At 46.1% G+C, this 14,281-nt stretch overlaps 1 protein-coding gene across 13 annotated transcripts in view; it reads right to left on the minus strand.

Annotated features, from left to right (window-relative positions):
• Positions 1-14,281, minus strand: part of AGRN (agrin) — a 445,469-nt gene that overhangs the window by 298,678 nt on the left and 132,510 nt on the right. The gene's annotated exons all lie outside the window — the stretch shown is intronic.

A 14,281-nucleotide genomic window follows, 5' to 3' on the forward strand; every position in this document is an offset into this window, starting at 1 on the left:
ACTGACACGGAAGCATTTTTCTGTATCACTGAATTTTGAATGAAGGATTTTTCAGTAGACTTGAAAGCTGTGTACTTTACAATTGCATCCAAGTAGTGTTCTGTCCCTGTCATTTTGCACCTATCAAACCAACACTACAAATGAATCTTCTGCCTAAATATATCACTATTAATGGAGAGCCATTTTATACTCAACGGCTGATTGCCATGATTGTCAAGAGGACCTGATTCTAAGGGGAACACTATTACAGATGGGATTTTGCTATGAGATTCTATTATCTTCTAGAAAGTGCTGAATTAATAAGTAGATTCTGATTGGTTACGCATAGCAATATCCCATCTGAAAAAGAACTACCATCTTAGTAAATAACCTCCTAAATCTTTTTGTTGAACGTTTATGAGAATTGCACCTAACAAACAAAGTTGATGTTACCTTTGCTAACTTATGAACTAAGTATCTACTGAAATTCACACAAATAAAGCAAAAAACTGCTTGGTTGATACAGACGGGGGTGGGGACACTGACAGGACGGGAGGGAGGCAGGTCAGCTATTGGACAGTCAGTGTGGGGGGCGTGGCCAACGCGATTGCACCCCGTTGTGCATTGCCGATATTTCAGACATTGCACTGTGTGGGGGGGGGGGGGGGGGAGTAAGGCTACAAAGACGCGTCGTTTGCTCGCACAGACACCCCCGCTGTGTGTCGCGGGAGCCTGCCCGGATTCCAGGAGGTTTGCCTACCTTTTCCGGGGGACCGGGAGGTTGACCTGAATTCTGGGACCCTCCCACCCATTTTGGGAGTGTAGGTAACCCTACAATACCACCTCATCTATGAGCACTAAATACAGCTTGTTTCAAAGTTTGTTTACTGCCACCTTGTGGTGGACAGCCAACGCTGCAACACCGTCCACATTTTGATCGTGGGCATCGTAGGTAAAAAAATCGCGGGCATCGCGGCCATTGAATGCACTAAAAATCGGGTGCGACGCGACCGACGCGATGCCCGCGATTTCCCATAGGGATTTTACTGTTCAATGCCTCAATTGACACGATTTTTCCATAGGAAACAATGTTAAATGGCCCACAGAGGCCAAATAGGCACCCTGAAGTGTGAAATGGCCCCCACAATTGTTAACGCCACCCCACGATCAACGTCAACCCGAAGCGTGGCGAGCGCAGGGAGCCCGCGAGGGGCGGCGGTACGCGTCCTACGACCTTTTCATAACCCCACTATCCACGTCGGCGTGGAGTTGAGAATAGAATAGTGTGGCGAGCGCAGCGAGCCACCGAGCCCGAAGCGTGGCGAGCGCAGCGAGCCCCGCGAGGGGACGCGGATACCTTCACAGGTAAACGCGTCCCTTCGCGGGCTTCACAGGTATCCTCGTCCCCTCGCGGGGCTCGCTGCGCTCGCCACGCTTCGGGCTCGGTGGCTCGCTGCGCTCGCCACACTATTCTATTCTCAACTCCACGCCGACGTGGATAGTGGGGGTATGAAAAGGTCGTAGGACGCGTACCGCCGCCCCTCGCAGGCTCGCTGCGCTCGCCACGCTTCGGGTTCACGTTGATCGTGGGGTGGCGTTAACAATTGTGGGGGCCATTTCACACTTCAGGGTGCCTATTTGGCCTCTGTGGGCCATTTAACATTGTTTCCTATGGAAAAATCGTGTCAATTGAGGCATTGAACAGTAAAATCGGGTCAATTGAGAAATTTAACATTGGTCCCTATGGGAAATCCCGGGCATCGCGTCGCACCCGATTTTTTAGTGCATTCAATGCCCGCGATGACCGCGATGGGCGCCGTGCTAGGTAAAGAGTACCTATGGGCCTTATTCAGACTTTCTCACTGTATTGTGAGTGTTCAGAGCCCAGTAAGCAGATAACCATGACCCTGCTGAACTCCACCGACACCTGCCCTGTGCATGGCTTAGAATGTGTACGCAGTCACACACACAGGGCAAAAATCATTATCGAATTATTTTGAGCTGGGAATTTCCAGCCCATCTGAATCGCCCCTACGTACGATCAACCATGCAAAGCGACATACGTCATAACGCCTTTAGTCATTCTGTCACAGTGACAGTTCCACTGGAGTTTGTGAATAATATTACACTGGGCACCTCCATAATGATATCTAGGAGATGCTCATTTCCATTTCTACAACATATAACATCACAATTTAGCATTTTGTCTAGAATACATTCATTTGTTAAAATGACTACTAGCAGCGCAACATATGTGTGTAGGCAATTACTGTTATATTCTTGCAGACTTAATCATCAACATGGGGCATAATTCAATTCAGCGCATTATTGAATACCACTGGCATTGAGTGCCAAGAGCTATTCAATTGTCTGCATCATTTATTAATTACCAGTTATTTATATAGCGCACACATATTCTGCAGCGTTGTACAGAGAATATTTGACCATTCACATCAGTCCCTGCCCCAGTGGAGCTTACAATCTATATTCCCTACCACATGTACATGTACACACATTCATTTTGTTTGAAGCCAATTAGACTACCAGTATATTTTTGGATTGCGGGAGGAAACCGGAGTACCCAGAGGAAACCCACGCAAACACAGGGAGAATATACAAACTCCGCACAGTTAGGGCCATGGTGGGAATGGAACCCATGACCTCAGTGCTGTGAGGCAGTAATGCTAACCACTACACCATCCATGCTGCATCATGCATGTAATGTATGCATGTAAGTCATCAGAGATTTAGGGGGTGATTCTAGTCCCTTCGGAAAGGGGCGAATTCGACCCCGTTTCAATGGTTGGGGACTGCGCATGGCCTTTTCTGCGCATGTGCGGGTCCCCTTTGCGAACGGCTGTTGGCAAGGAGCGTGGTGGCCCGGAGGCGGATGGCGAAAACATTGGGCGTTCCAATCGCAGGAGTATCCACGGACTTTTATTTGCAAGCCCAGGAGAAATCCTTCAATGGTCGGCGAACATTGAATGATTTCTCTGGCAGTGAACACATGCAAATGGCGGCATGCAAATTCAACCAGAATTAGCCCCTTAGATAAACAGCATTCTCTGACTTAAATGCTGGGTGCCATGCTGTTGGCGCACATAGGAAGCCGACAACTGGCATAGCAGCACCAGTTTAGTCCAGTTGCTGCTAATGTAGGGTACACACCACGACGACCCGCTCACGATGTGCACCGTGAGCGGGTCCGATCCGATGGCGACCCGCACCCGGCTGTATGGTTGTCATTCAGATCCTACCTGCAGTAGGTAGGATCTCAATAACGACCAACCGACCCGCGGGACCGCGCATCGGATCGGTATCGGTCCACACCAGGACAGAAAAGGGCCCAATTACCACACAATCTACATCCAATTGGTCGGAATTGGATCTAGATTGAGGGGATCGGGCCCTAGTCGTCCTGGTGTGTACCCAGCATTACACCTCAGGTAATGAGTAGTAGTAATCCTCTCATAAAGGGGTTGGGATCATTTGGTTTATAGCAGGGCTGGGCAACACCGGCCCTCCAGATGTTAATGAACTACACATCCCAGGATGCTTTGCATTAGTTTTGCTATGTGGCCATGCTGAAACTGATACAAGGCATCCTGGGATGTGTAGTTCATTAACATCTGGAGGGACGGTGTTGCCCAGCCCTGGTTTACAGCATGATGGTCGACACCATTAGGTGGACATTGTTCTAGGTCGACAGATCATTAGTTGTAGGTCAAAACGTCATTAGTTCGACAGGTCGTTAGTTCGACAGGTAATTAGTTCAACAATATCTATATGCTTCGGGCATGGTGCCTTGTTGCGCTCGGCACACTATTTTATTCTCCCAACATGCCCTAGTAGGGCATGAAATACCACCTGTTGGCACATGTCGGCTCAAAAAACAGTGAAAACCCCATGTCGACCTTTTGACTGTTGACCTAGACACTATCGAACTAATGACCTGTCGAACTAACGACCTGTCGACCTAGAACCATGTCGACCTTATGACTGTCTACCATCATGCTGTAGACCAAAGGACGCATAAAGAGGGCCCGGGCTTCACAGGAAGACATGACCACGCCCAAAAGGTTTGATAATGGCCATTAGTACCCCATTTTCCAGTGGCCCTGTGTTAATTAACCCCTTCCCGACATATGACGTACATTTACGTCATATGTCGGTTGCGGGGGAATCAAGCCAGCTCACGGAGTGAGCTGGCTTGAAAGAGAGCAGGTAATGGCTGTATATTACAGCCAGGTACCTGCTCTCACGGCCACGAGCGGCGAGTTCGCCGATCGTGGCCGTTTAACCCTTTAAGCACCGCGGGCAAAGCGCCCGCAGTGCTTAAATAGCTGATCGGAGGGGGGGCGCCCCCCTCCGGCGCCGATCGGGGCCCCCCGCGGCGAGATCGGAGGGTGCCGATCGGTTGCCATGGCAGCCAGGGGTCTAATGTAGACCCCTGTGCTGGCCGTGTCAGCATTCCTATTACATCCTGCCTGAGGCAGGATGTAATAGGAAGTGCTGAAAATCACTATGTTCAGCCATAGAGCTCTATGGCTGAACCTAGTACAGGCGATCGCGCCCCCTAGTGGTCAAGTACACTAGGGGGCCTTGTAGTAAAAAAAAAAAAAAAATAAGTTTAAAAATTAAAAAAAAATAAAAAAATATTAAAAGTTCAAATCACCCCCCTTTCCCCATTTCACAAATAAAAAAAAAAAAAAAAAAAAAAAAATAAACATATTTGGTATCGCCGCGTTCCTAAAAGTCCGATCTATTAAAATATAACATTAGTTATCCCGCACGGTTAAAGGCGTAAACGGAAAATAATTCCCAACGCCAAAACTACGTTTTTTGGTCGCATCGCCTACCCAAAAAAAAATAACTAAAAGAGATCAGAAAGTCGCCCATATCCCATAATGGTATTAATTAAAAAGTACACTTCAGCCCGCAAAAAATGAGCCCTCACCCAGGTCCGTAGGTGGAAAAATAAAAAAGTTATAAGCCGCAGAACATGGCGACGCGACGCAAATTAGAAAAACCGTAAAATTTTCTATTTTTTTTTTTAGTGGTAAAACGTAACGAAAACTATATAAGTTTGGTATCACCGGAATCGTAACGACCCATAGAATAAAGATAACCCATCATTTTAAACGAACTATGAACTCCAAAAAAACCGTAACCAGCGCAAAATTGTGGAATTGCGTTTTTTTTCTTTTTTACCCCACATTGAATTATTTCCTGATTCCCCAGAATATTATACGGTATAGTAAATGGTACCATTAAAAAGTACAACTTGTCCCGCAAAAAAAAAGCCCTCATGTGTCTATATAGCCGGAAAATTAAAAAAGTTACGCTTATTTGAACGCGAGGAGGAAAAAAAAAAAAAATTAACAAAAAAGGCCTCGTCGGGAAGGGGTTAAGAGACACTAATCTTCTATCCCCATCACCTGGAGAAGGCCTTGCACCTAAACCATCTCATTATCCTGACATTCTCCAACGGTAATGCTCATGCTAAATGCACATTGTTATATTTTGCAGTGAAAATAAGATAAATGTAGAAAGAGACATCACAAACACCTAACAGAAAATAGCAGCTTTCCTCACAGAGAGGGGACTATTCATTCATGTATTTTTAATGAGAAAGCTAAGTGAAATGCAAGTTACAATATTTGCAGAAAGTTACTTCTCCTCCGTGTGTCTCTGTAACCGCGCTAAGCATTTCTCTTTGATGGATCTGTTTCCGTGTCCGTTGCCAATTTCTGTGAGCTGGTCCCCAAGCTTTTCCAGATTGCAAGTTTTGCTTTTCAAACACTCTCGTGACACCCAAGCCATCCACAATGTATTATTCAAATATCTGTGGGCATAATCCATTATTTTCCACAAAAGAGCGCATTAATATTTAATGAAACTGACAAAGGGAACCGGCAACACAGGAAAAAAAAGGGTTTTACTCTCTCTGGGCTCCCGTCCTTAGGAAAGATAGTGCAGGAGAGGGTAATTACACACGGTATATCTTCCCCACTAGTTTAAGTCCATGAATTAAGCATAAGTCTATTGTCTACTCCGTAACAAGCAGTACAGACCATGGCCATGTACAAGGCTTCCTGTGATAACTTCATAACAAGTCTCAAGTGATGGGAAGCAGTTTGGAGGAGGAATCTGCAAATATAGAGTTTATGCTGCTTTCAGACCGCAAAACTGGCTTTGACCAGGTATTTTAAAACGTTTCTAAAAACGGGTCTGCCAGCTAAAACCAATTCACACCGCATGTCTTTAAACGGTATTTCAGTGCAGTTTTTGTCCTTAGACGGTATTTCAATGCAGTTTTTGAACCCGTTTTAACCCATAGAAAAAAGTGGATGAAAAAAAAACGGGTCTGAAACGGGTAGGACCCTGCTTTATTACCGTTTAGAAATACCAGTTCAATAGAACCGGTATATTCACTCTGCACCTTTCAAAATGCACAAATTACCATTTTAAGACGGTAAAAACGGCAAAACAACAGGTAAAAAGTGCCTGAAAGGGGCATTATTTGCCTGTAAAGCATTTTATATTTTCCATCACGAGCGGGCCGGTGTAGTTGCAAAGATTACATTTATGTTAGGCTGCAGGGTAACAGTAGTGAATCTTGGTGTGTAGCATATGTGACAAAATTATCCTTTTACAGTTTTTAGCCTTCTAGTTTTGTACAGCAAGAGTAGAAGTCACTAGAAGAGTCTCACGGCTATATTGTGAGAACTTCGACTCCCTCTGTGGATCCAGGATTAAAGGATTGAAGTAGGTCGATGGTGTAAAAATGTCCACAATCATTCGACGTTCAAACGGTTGACGGGGGTCAAAAGGGCAACATGGTCAAAACGTCGAACTGAGTTTTTCACAATTTTTTGGGAGCCGATGTGGACATCTGTCGACTAGGACCATCAATTTGTGAAACACTTACCCTCGCTGTGCTAGGCCCACTTTTATATTCTCCCTCTATGCCGACAAGGATGCTGAAGTACGAAAAAGTCCAAAAATTATAAAAAAAAAAATGTGGAAAAAATAAACCTTTTGACCCTGACGACGATTTGCTGTCGAGCTACTGACTGTCTATCTAGACATTAGATCTATCAACCGGATACAGATTAAAGGTAGGGCTGTACAAAATGCACTGTACTGTGGACATGTGCGGATTTGCAACCTGCCTATACATGTATGTACACAAGGGCACGATCACGTAGCACAAGTAACTGAGCTCAAAATATTTCCTGTGATCTAGGCAGGAAGGTGTTTTCCACTTAGATTCACAGCAAGGAAGGACATTTACATATCCGACACTAGTTTTTTTTTTTTCTCGTGAAACTCTGCAAGGACGGACTCTAACTCGATCTACCTGTGCAGTGACAGACATCCATGTAAGTGTTCATTGTGAACATGGTGGTGCAGCCAATGGTGACAATGGCCTGGAAACCCCAGCCGAGATGCTGCATAACAGGGCTGCAGAAAATTGACAACTCAGTGCTAGCACTTTCCAGCACAGGGCCAAAACTAGCACCTGCATAATATTGCACCCATAAATCTGTCAACAGACATTATTGTTGATGCAGTAGTGTACAATAGTAGTTACCTGGTAGATCGAGGCAAATTACAAACACAAGGATTTCTTTACAGGTTTTGGATATTCACTCACTTATACTGCAGTCATCAGACCGGATTGGCGTATCTACTGTATAATGGGTGCCAAGTGTGCAGTGCACCTGGGCCCTAAGGTCCAGGAGGACCGCCCTGCATCCTTGTCAATTTTACTTACCTCTCCAGAGGCTGGCGCTGCAGACAGAAATCACAGGAGAAATGGTGTGGCAGACATGCGCGGCACAGACATCTCTGGTAACATAGCGCTGGCACCATGTTCCTGAAGAACCAGCCATGTGCAGTAGACTTTACCAGAGTCTACTGCACTGCCAGAGTGAAGGGGGCCTGCACGTAGCATGCACAGGGGCCATCTCTTCTTGTGGGGTGCGAGTAAATATCAGTGAATTTGATCCTGCTAAGGGTGCGAGTTAGGGTTAATTTGGGTGCCCTGTGGTAATACTGTTTACCAGTGCAGAGTACCCAGACTATGGGTGGATCCAGCTCAGCGCACTATGACTAGCGCAGGGAGGGAGCTCCTGGAACTATTAAACTCAGCGCACTGTTAAGTCAAGTCTGACTACTGGATTTCTGCTTTACACCCCTCCTGGCTCTATGTGGGTAACCGAGGAAGCCAAAATGTATACCTTATACTAATGTGAGATTCCATATGGCTAATGTGGAAGTCTGCAAGCAAGAGGCCGCGACACCCACTGATTTTACACACAGCCAGAGGCATAGCTAGGGTGGTGCCGGCAGAGTTTGTGCTCCGGGCGCCAAAGTTTTGCAGGGCACCCCCCTGCTGTGTCCTGTGTGCCGTCTTACTGTGCGCAGGTTTTTCAGGACGTCATGACTGCACTCACTAGAGGCGGCCGGCGGAAGTCAAGCAGTGCATTGAGGTCAGGGCAGCAGAGGCACTAGTGCTGTTGGTGCCCGGGGAGCTAGAACGCAGGATTCTAAGATTACACAATCTCCAGTAACAGTTTAAATGTCTCCAGTTTAACTTAAGGGCTGCCATTTTTTTGTAGCTGGCAGAGCATTGTTCAGAATGTATTTGACCAACAAAAAATGTCCCCTATCCTGGAGACATGAGAGGTGACCACTACTGGTCTCCACATACTCAAGCTGTGTTCACTATCTGTGCCTCCCAGGGACTATTTTGTGTATGCAGCTTGTGGCACCAGATGCTGTGGAATTTATGCAACCCCTGTCATTGTGTTCTAAAGGTTTGTCATGTAGCCACTCCCCCTCATGTCATGTGGCCATGCCCTGACCACGCCCATTTTTCGCAGCGTGGCACAGTATCACTAAGAATTTTTTTTCTACTTGCACCACTGGCTTGCAGTGAGTCATCGCTGCTCACTCCGCCCGCCCATCTGTCGGTTGCGCAACTCTGACTCTGGGGGGTTGAGGAGGAGCTGCCGACAGAATAGTAGGAAAGGGATCCCCTCCCCCAGGTAACAGCGGGCTGTTGGCTGCACTTGGTGGGCTGCACAATGAGGGCACAGTGAGGGGTTCAGCCACTAAACTGCAATGTGTGGGGGGGGGAGAGGGGGCGCTGTGACATGAGCTTGCTCCGGGTGCCCTGGCTACACCCTACGCCACTGCACACAGCCACAAGCATCATCATTACTACCTGTTCTTAACTAGCTTCATACTAAGTGCCGGAGATACAGGTTCTCCTTCCTCGCATGCATCACCTAAAACTGCACAGGGCTTTTTATACATGCCTGCTACATTACCATGGCATTACCAAAACTCACATCAGACATGGGCTCCCCTTCCCTGTACGCAAGAATTGCACTCAGCTTTTTATACACACCCACTACTCTCCCATGGCATTCCCAGAAGTTAGCAGAATATTTTTATATATTAATGCATTTATGCTGTATAAACACATCATACACATGAAATACACACAAATATATTTTATTTGTGCATAAAACAAGGTTTTAAAACATGAAACAAAGTTTGTACTGACTTTGAATGGCAAGGAATCATTGCCTTGCACATATTTAGTGCTGTGACAGATGTCCCCGGTAGTGCCAGTTATAGATGTCCTCAGTAGTGCTGTTATAGATGTCCTCAGTAGTGCTGTTATAGATGTCCCCAATGGTGTTTTTTTTTTTTTTTCACTTTGTGGAATGTATGGTTTTCAGAATAATTTGGATAACTCATATTTGGATATGGGTATTAACCTGTATACTGTTTAAAACTCAAATTAGAATGAAATGTTCTACCAATCTGTGGCAATTTTACAACTATCTCCCATTAAGCCGTCACACTGTAAAATACATTTCCCACTGCACACTTGCCAATAGAGGGCAGCACAGAGCTTTCCTATACATGTCACATTCAGGTTCATGAAAAGTGCTTGTTGTTTCGGGTTAATAAAACTCTGAGTGCACTAGGTTTGCATCAATGTATATAGCAGTGGGGTCCTGGCTGGTGATCACTTGTCAGAAGCACAGAAATCCTTTCTTTCTATATAGTGATAGTTGCAGAGAAAATCAAATACATCTGTAACTTTTCCTTTACTTGCTTAATGTATCAATAGTAACTGTATTATAAAACAATCAGCAGCTTGTATTACTAACAACTTATAGGGATATCTATAGGGGAACACTATATCTATCGTCTGTGTAATATACTGGGTTTGATTCCTATTGCACACCTCACAACTGTCCCGCTTTCCACGGGAATGTCCAGTTTTTGGGGGACGTTGTCTCGCGGGGGGGGGGGGGAGGGGGCAGTGTCCCACAGCGAGGGGGGCAGTTGGGAGGCCACACCCCTTTCCACTAGGCCACACCACCAAAATTTCCCCTTAAAGTTGGTAGGTATGCTATTAAACATAATTTCTGTTTGCTTACCGACTATCACCCTTCCAGGAGATAACACAAAGATGCAGACGTATCCACAGTGACAGGAGCCTGATGCCGCACTGTGAAATTTTCCTGCAGTACACTTCTCCTGTCACTGAGAAGGAGATGGCAGGGGCCCTAGGCAAGAAACCAGTTTGGGCCCCCCATCCCTCAAACAATACATAGCATTTAATTTTCATTCCTGATTCATGCCCCGACATTACCGGTCATATTTCCACCTTATAGTAATGTCCCATAAGGTCCATACACACTTTTGCCCAGCATGAATGGACAGCGATGATCGCTGAAATTGATGGGATGAAAATCGCTCAGTGCATACACACTGAGTGATTTCCCCTCTGCCCAGTGATTTCCCCAGGGCATGGACGGCTTTCCAAAGCAGGATGCTTTGGAAAGCCGTACACCCCGTTTCTCATCTGCTGGTAATACCAGCAGGTGTGCGGTTGCGATGATGCGGGAGTGCTCATCAGTGCTCACCGCTCATCTCCGGACCGTACACACTGGGCGCGGCTTTTGAGCAGCTCAAACTGCAAGACTGAGCAGCTTTCAGCTCAAAATCGCCCAGTGTGTATGGGCCTTAACACTAATGTCCTTTTGTATTTCCTTTTGCCAAACATTGAAGACAAAATGTGTCCTTTCATGTAATTGCAAAGGATTGTGAGGGAAAATGATAGCGAGGACATAACTATCGGAAGCACAGACTGCCATCATGATTGCAGTCATTAACAAATCTGTTCACTAGATTACAAACTCTTCTGCAGCCTCCTGCTCAAGTGTAGCAGAGAAATGGTCTGTAATTGTCTGCATGACAATCCTTCCCTAACATCTCACAGCTCACATAGCAGGAATGATGGAAGTTTTGTCTCTTGAGGTGAGTGCTCCAATTAACGATCTAAAGCTTGATGGAAGTTCTCAGTATATAAAGGACAATAATACAGCTCAAAAATGCTGCTAAAGACAGATTCCTGAATTACACATTTCTATGCTCTCAATATAAAATGCTGGTTTATAGAGGAGACTGGTCACATGGGTACATTGGTCTATCAAACTTTCCTTGACATTTTAGAAATGTTGGGGATATACTGTATATGAGAGACCGTTTTTATTAGAACTGAACTTTTAAGAAATAATTCATTTGTCAATACTTGAAATTCATAAAGCTTTTGTCGCCTTAGGGGGGTATTCAATCCCTGCCGCTATTTCTGAAGGGGGGAAATAGCGGAAGGCACCTATTCAAGCCCGTCTGCCTTTTGTCCATAATGGCCATGAACTGTCACGATTACGGGGGCTAATATCGACATTCCACGTCCGTTTATGCGGGCACCAGTGCCATAGCCTATGGGCTATTTCACACGCTCCGGCTCTTGCCGGGCAGCGAAACCCCGCACAGCCAAATGCCGTGCCGCAGACAGTAGTTGTTAATGGACACTATTGTGTCCATTCACACGGGACGGCCACGGCCCGACCGCCCGGTTGCAGCCTGATCCCACCACTGGAAGGGGCGGCTCCCAGGCTGTGGCCATCCCTACCATTGTAAACTGCTGTGTGCGGCACGGCTTCCTGGCCGTGCGGGGTTTCGCCGCCCGGCAGGAGCCGGAGCGCGTGAAATAAGCCTCTATATGCAATTTACAGCATACAGACTAAAACACTTTATAGACAGCAATAGTAACAGTGACACCTGTGGAGTCTGACCAAAATCATGAGAAATATACTTTTATACATTGATGTGACATGAGTAATATAACATGACTTTTTTAAATTAAAAGCACTATTAATTTTTACTTTATTAATTTACTTTGGAGGCAAAGGGATTATAAAAAAAAAAGTTAGAAACCAGAAAAGTAGTATTTGTTTCTAAATAAATGTTCACTTCTAGAGTCTTCAAATCATTTTAATACATTCAACATCTAGGTTTTGGTTAACATTACTAATTCAATGTCTGTGCAGACTGGCTAGCGGTGTGCATAGGTGTGCGTAGCACATTTTATTAGGGGGTGCACCGTCAAAGGGGTGTGCCTGGCACCACCTATTGGGCATGTCTAACACTGCCCATTTGGTGTGTCTAACACTGCCAATCAGGCGTGTCTACCACATCTATTGGCACTCACTACAATATAAAACATCTCTCTTACTCTGTGTAACTGTACAAGCAAATAAAGTAAAACTTGTATGGATGATGCATGTACAGTATGTTGTGATATGACAATGTCTAGTGCAATTAACAATGCGAAACACACAATTAATTTATGGGTGCTTCTTTTAATGGAATACAGTTCTAAAAAGCAAAAGTCTTTGGTGAAAAGGTATTGCTAGCGTCAGAGAGGTGTACATAAGGGTGGGCACAGAATTTGGGGGTGCCTGTGCACCCCTAGCACTCAATGTGCGCACACCTATGGAGGTGTGTGTGTGTGCGAGTGTGTGTGTGTGTGTGTGTCATACTTGCCTACTCTTCCGCAGGTGCTGGGAGACTCCTGAATTTTGGGGCAGTTCCCCATAGCCTCCGTAGAGCGGACACGTCTCCCACATCCCACCTGCTTCTTAGTGAAGCTAGGCAGGATACAGGGCTTAGTTGGTGACTCACAAAACTGAAGCTAGTGCAAGTTGCAGGAAGGGAGAATTAATAAATTAGTAAGTGGGTACTTTTGAATTTATGTTGGGGTTGGTTTGCGAGAGGGAGGTCGAGTGTGTTTACTTATTGATAAACTTTCTTTACTTCTTGTCCCTATGCAGTAGCGGAATTTCTGGGTTGTGGGCCCAGGTGCAAAATTATTATCATATGGACCCCCCCTACTGCACCCCAACCCAAGTTCACAATATGCAACAAGGCAGTGGGACGCAGGAGGAGGCTAAGTATGACAGAAAAATAGTGGGTGACAGAAAGAGGCCGACGGGGCAGCAGTGGGCCCCTTTGTCCTCAGGGGCCCCAGTGCACTGCACCTGCTGCACCAATGATAGTTCCCCCTATGCTTTTTTCAAACAAGGCCCCAACATTCCAGGATCTATACAAGCAGCAACAGGGCTTAGAACCCAGGCAGCAGTAGGCAGGAGCTGCAAGAATAAAAAGGAGATAGCAGGAACTTTCCTGATTATCCTTATTTAGGGCAGGATGTATTGACATACATCGCCGCCCCTTTGCCACGCCCGGTCCCGCGATGTTAGCGCATATGTACTAACATATGCGTCTGGCATTGCGGTGCGGTGACGGATCCCCCCGCCCCCGCGATACCTGTAATGTGGTTTGCGGGGGTCACCTCCTGAGCTCTGCGGCTGTCCCCGACATCTCCTCCTCCCCCCTGCAGCAGGTAGGACATCCCCAGCTGTGACATGCTGCTGGGGGAGGAGGAGCAGCACGGAGGACGGGGAGCGTGCGGCGATAGAAGCCCGTAGGCTTCTATAAGATATCAGCACCAAAAGGTGGCGATACCCTGCCCGCTGAAGACGGTGCGGCCGGGATTTGGTAAATTTGAGAATGCGGTAAAACAGGGATTTTACCGCATTTTTCGTCTTAGTACATCCCGCCCTTAGTGACTAGTCTTAAATTTTACTAAAATCCTAATCACGCTCCTTTTCCTGTTGCTTCAGCCCTGCCTGGACGGAAAGCACCTTCTAGAAATTCTGCAATTGTATAGGAGAGATCTGTGTCATATAAAAGTGTCAGGGCTAAGTCTAGGACATGGGAAATCGGTGATGAATCTGTACGAACCTTTCATGCCACACAGATTCATCAGAGGTAAGCACAGATGAGTCCGCACATTTAATACAACATCATGAAGCTGATGGGTTGGTGAAGAATGAGCGTGTGAGATGCAGGGTGACAGATC

This window comes from Crinia signifera, chromosome 19 (assembly GCF_055691185.1).
Source record: "Crinia signifera chromosome 19, ASM5569118v1, whole genome shotgun sequence".
Classification (NCBI taxonomy): domain Eukaryota; kingdom Metazoa; phylum Chordata; class Amphibia; order Anura; family Myobatrachidae; genus Crinia; species Crinia signifera.